A 6,000-nucleotide genomic window follows, 5' to 3' on the forward strand; every position below is an offset into this window, starting at 1 on the left:
GTAAGGAAAAAGGGGCCAAGCAGAGAGTGATCATGGGTGGAAAGAGAAAGAAAATCATATCAAGATCAGGAAGTGAGAGACCAGATATAATGAAACAGATCAAATAGATAAGAAACACTGATGGGTGGTGGGATGGTGGAACATGTTCAGGTATCAAGAGATGAACACAACTTACAAAAGCTTAAGGGAACAGAGTGGCATGGTTGCTCAGTGGTTAGCACTGCTGCATAACAGTGCCAGGGACTCAAGTTTAATTTAGCCTCAGTCGACTGCCCATGTGGAGTTTGCGCATTCTCCCCATGTCTGCGTGGGTTTCCTCCCACAGTCCAAAGATGTGCAGGTTAACTGAATTGGCTATGCTAAATTGCCCAGTATTCAGGGATGTATAGGTTAGGTGTATTAGTCAGGGTAAATATAGAGTAATAGGGTAGGGGAATGGGTCTGTGTGTGTTACTCCTTGGAGGGTCTGTGGACTTTTGGGCCAAAGGGCCTATTTCTATAACATGGAGTTTCTATGATTCTAAAAGGAATAGCTGATTCTAAGAGGGATATCAGATTTGGGCAACATGGTGACTCACAGCACCAGGGACCTGGGTTCAATCGCATCCTCTGGCAACTGTCTGTGTAGAGATTTGCACACTCTGCCTGGGTTTCCTCTGGGTGCTCTGGTTACCTCCAAAGATATGTAGGTTAGGTAATTTGGCCATGCTAAATTGCTCCTAATCTCTAAGATTGTGTAGGTTAGGTGGATTAGCCATGGGAAATGCAGGGTTACATGAACAGGGTAGGCCTGGGTGGGATGCTGTTTGGAAGGTTGGGGGTGATTCTATGATCAAATCAATCTTAACTAATAGAGGAAGGAGATAGACACAAGAATTGATGGACTGAAAGCAATCAAGAACAGATGGAGATCACATGAGAAATAGAAAGTCAAAAGACATTTACAAGAAAGCACAACCTAATTTGTGATATTTTCTCATCCTTAAAGCACATACAGGTCTCGTGCCCTCACAATGTTTAATGGGGACCTTAACACCAACCCTAACACTGTTCAAATACCACAATCACATTCAGTAACTCACAGTCCCACATTTCCTTTCCAGACCCAGCTACCTTCTACCTATGCTGCAGGACTTTCTCAGGATGCTCTCTTAGGCCCAACTATCTTCAGCTGCTTCATCAATGACCTTCACTTCATCATAAGGTCAGACATGGGGATATTCGCTGATGATTGCACAATGTTCAGCACTATTCACAACTCCTCAAATATTGAAGCAGTCCGCAGTCATATGCATCAAACTGGACAATATCCAGGCTTGAGCTGACAGGTTGACTACCACATTCTCGAGGGCAATCAAGGATTGCCAGTGAAGCCCATATCCTTGATGGAATTAAAAGAAACAATATCTCTACTTCCCATGTTCTCCATTCTTTCTGCTATTCCTACATGAATGCAAATGTCTTCCAAATCCTTACCATTCAATATTCCCGAACACACTCTCCTGCCCTAATAGCTATACATCCCCTTTCCCCCTCTCTTCTGCCGTATGTGTCAAATTGCGCCCACCCTTTTTAATTATTTCTAATATCTCCACCAACAATCACTAACAATTCACTCCATTCGTCTAACGTTCTCTAAACACTTCTTCCACCATAAATAACCATCACTTTATTCCAAAGTACCTTTGCTCCTCTCAACACTACTATATGCAGTATGATCAAATCTAGCATGTCTCCTCAAGTAAAATTGAACTCCATTCTTCCACTAACCAATTCTTGTCAATCCAATAGTAGGAACTCCAATGCCAACATAGAAAAATATCTCAAAACGACAAAACCCTTTAAGTCGATCCTTGACCTTTTTTCATGATTAGTGCACCCCTTCTCTCTGTCTAGATCTACTAACATCTGTCTTCCACCTTGCTACATTTTTAAATTTATTCATTTGTTGGATGTGGGTGTCGCTGGTTGGCCAGCATTTGTTGTCCATCCCTAATTGCCCTTAAGAAGGTGGGGGTGAGCTGCCTTCTTGTACTGCTGCAGTCCATGTGCCTCAGGTTGACCCAAAATGCCAGGAAGGAGGGAATTACAGGAATTTGACATCTTTAGTTATGAACTTTGGACTGGATTTTCCAATTGTTCAGTGCATTATCTTCAGGGAGCTTCATGGTGGATGTCCCAATATGTCTCAGTGACTTTCCTTGTGCTGTTTTCCTCTCCTCACCTCATTAAATGTGCTGCTGGCCTCTTTCACATCTGTCTCATGTAATCATGTGGCAAAAGAGGCAAAGTTCCTATGAATGCTAGGACCTTCCAATGCCATATTAAAACCCAAATGCACACCATATGAGATGCTAGAAGCCAGGAACTTCAGGCGCACCAAACAAAAAATCAAGAACTTCAGATGCTCAAAATCTGAAGTCAAAACATAATGCTCCAGGTCCAGTGACCCTTTTCATTAGAACAGTTCTGGAGGAGGGTCTATGGACCCACATCATTGACTTTGCTTTCTGTCTATAGGTGCTATCCGAGCTGCTGAGTTTCTCCAGCAACTTCTGTTTTTGTTACTATGTGCATTATCCTCTTAGGAAATCAATAATCTATTTGAAAGGGAAGCTGGCTTCCTGCTTTCCAGACAGGGAGTTAAGGTCCCAGTGGATCGGTGGTTAAGCAGAAGGTCAACCTCAACCCTGCAGATTAACAGAAGAGGCCAAGGCACCAAACACAACTTTTGTGGACACAGTTTGTGGCTCGGATCAGTGCTGTTTCCAGGGTCAGATGGAACACATAACATGCGGAAAACAGTCAAGGATCATTTGCACTCCACAAATATAAGTGCCACCACCTTCTTTCTGCTACCTCACACTCTTGACTCAGCCAACGTACACAAGTCTCACCAACACTCATGGACTTCCTACCTCAGTGTTGCATGAAATATCTCTACTCATGTTTCATCCTCCACACAGGTTAAATAAGTGGGCAAAATGTTGGGAAGTGGAATTGGCAAATGGGAAATTGCAAATTCATTCATTTTGGAAGGGAGGACAATATCATTTAAATGGAGAAGAACTGCAGAAAGCTGCAACACAAAGGGACTTGGGGGTTATTTGTATACAAAACATAGAAAGCTGGTACACAGGTACAAGGTGCTGGGGAGACCACATCTGGAGTATTGTGAGCAGTTTTGGTCCCGTTACTTAAGGAAAGATATGATGTCACTGGAAGCAGATAAGACTCACTAGGATAATTCCTTGTATTGCCTTATGAGCAAAGGATGAGTGTTGGTACTCTACTCGCTGGAGTTTAGAAGAATGAGAGGTGATCTCATTGAAACATATAAGATTCTTAATGGACTTGACAGGGCAAATGCTGAGAGGATGCTTCCCCTCATGGCAGAGTCTAGGACCAGGGGACACAGTCTCAGAATAAAGGGGCAAGTGAGGACTGCAGATGCTGGACATCAGAGCTGAAAAATGCATTGCTGGAAAAGCGCAACAGGTCAGGCAGCATCCAAGGAGCAGGAGAATTGATGTTTCAGGCATAAGCCCTTCTTCAGGAAACTTCAGGATTCCTGAAGAAGGGCTTATGTCCGAAATGTCGATTCTCCTGCTCCTTGGATGCTGCCTGACCTGCTGCGCTTTTCCAGAAACACATTTTTCAGCTCAGAATAAAGGGGCACCAATTTATGATGAGGAGGATTTTCTTCTCTCAGAGGGTTGTGTTTGGAACTGTTTGTCCCAGAGAGCTGTGGGGACAGAGTCCTTGTGTGTATTTATGGCTGAAAGAGATTCTTAATCAGTAGGGGAATTACAGGCTTCCCATGGAGGAAAGGAATATGAGGAGTGTCAGATCCGCCATGATCCTATTGAATTGGGGAGCACACTCATGGGGCTGAATGGCCTATTCCTGTTCCTATTTATTATGGTCTTATGGGCTACTAACACTTCCTGTCCTCTCACTAAAATCTATGCAATCCACAAAGGTTGGCCATTGCTAAGTAAGCACAGAGTGAATGAGCCCTAAGAAATGAAGCTAACAGCCATAAGGTACATTCTCTGTCGATGTATGAGACTGCTATTATTCCTCTCTACAAAGTGGCCAATCAGGTCAAACCTATCCCAGCACTCTCCCACGAGGTCTTCTATTTGCAGCATCACTTCAGTTTTCACTGTTCACGCTTATCTTGGCCGTAGGCCACAGGACCACACAGTAAGGGAGAAAGTCTGACCTCAGCAGGCTTCAGTGGGGATGCTATTATCTCTGATCCCACTAAGTCACTGCTGAAAAGGACATTGACCCTGTACACAGGCAAAGTGGGAACAGCTTTCATAATCTCTGGTTCTGTCAAAAGTCTCTCTCCAGATGAATCCACTTTAAGGGGATGAGCATGTATCTCGCTTCAGTCCTGTTTACTACCACCTTGACACTGCTTACTACAAAGATCTTACCTTTTCCCATCAGTAGGAAGGCTGGATCCTGTATCTCAGTGTCACTGCAGATTTTCTTACCTCATCCTGGGGAAATGTGGCCACCTTTTCTTTGAATACAAAACCCAGGAACTCTCAGTCATTTGTTTGTCCTCAACTGCAGTACAGTGAAGGCAGATTCAACCATGGCTTCAAAAAGGTATTGGATAGATGCCTAAAGATAGAACATTTGCAAAGCTAAAGGAAAATATGTGGAGGGAGGGTTTGGGAAGGCAGTGGGACTAAATGAGTAGATCTCACAGAGAAATGGCATAGCAAGCTGAATGGCCTCTTTCTGTGAATTATTTTTGCATTGTATGAAATACGACCTTTTAGTTTTTGAACCATAAAATGTATATAAATTTGTTGCTGGTTTGACCAGAGAGAATGTAAGGATTAACATAAGACAAAGGAAAAGCCTTCTATTTGCAACATCACTATTATTTTATAGGTGAATTTTATAGGTGTATTTTATAGGTGAATAGTAAGTCAGAAATATTAGACTTTCTAAAGATTATTTTTGAATTAAAGGGCTTATAGTAATCCAAAAGCTTTGTGAGACTGTTCATGAACCTCATTTATTGTTTATAATGATGAATGACTGGGGCAGTCTGCTACACATTGCAGAAACAAAATAGGCTTCCTTGTAGTTAAGGTCCTGTGTGCTTTGTCATGCTTATAAACTGAAGCAGACCTCTAAAGCTTTGAGTAGCTGCAATGCTTTGAGCCGAAATAGTAAATAGAGTCAATCAAACAGTTTATAGGTTTGCAACATTTTCTCCTGTAAAGTTTATTAATCTGTTGTCCATACGTTAAAATGCTTGCCTTTAAAAATCATAGATCTCTGGTGCAAGTGCAAGCTTTTTATGTAATAACTATATATAGTTGCAATCATACCCCAAGTCTAATAAAATACTTAAATGCTATTGACAGCATCTAAATATGAGAAGTTAATGCTAGGTTCTGTAATGAGTGCAGTTACAAAAAAATTACCAGCTTGGTGAAAGAACTTCTTTTCATCCTGCTGATTTGTTTTCTGTTCTACTCACAATTTGCCTGAAATACAAAATGCTTTTGAAAGTTGACATGTACAATTTTCACTGACTACCACTTCGCAAGCAAAATGCAGGAATTTTTAAAAAATGAAGAAATCATACACCAAAGCACACACTGAGTACATGCTCATTTATGTCCAGTACCCTTTTTTTGCCTCTGAATGTAACCGCAGGTGGGCAAACTGAATATGTTAACAATTGACCATTTCAGTTCCAAATGATGAAAGAAAACCTTCGCACTTCTGAGCCATGACAATAATGCTATAGGTCTTTCATCCAATGTGTAACCTCATAGTAATAAAGCTCCCCAGATTGGTGAAATTGAAGTCGACACAGCCCAGTTAATCATTCCCTCTGAGTGTCACTCGTTAAATGGTCATGCTCAGCTGGAGTTAGCAGGCTTTCAGATTTAGCAGGTAAAAGTTGATAATTAGACAAGAATTGAATTTGAACAGAGCTTTATCAACAATAATGTATTA

The sequence above is a fragment of the Chiloscyllium plagiosum genome, unplaced genomic scaffold, assembly GCF_037043375.1.
Source record: "Chiloscyllium plagiosum isolate Xiang-an unplaced genomic scaffold, Cpla_swu_hap1 HiC_scaffold_5, whole genome shotgun sequence".
NCBI lineage: Eukaryota > Metazoa > Chordata > Chondrichthyes > Orectolobiformes > Hemiscylliidae > Chiloscyllium > Chiloscyllium plagiosum.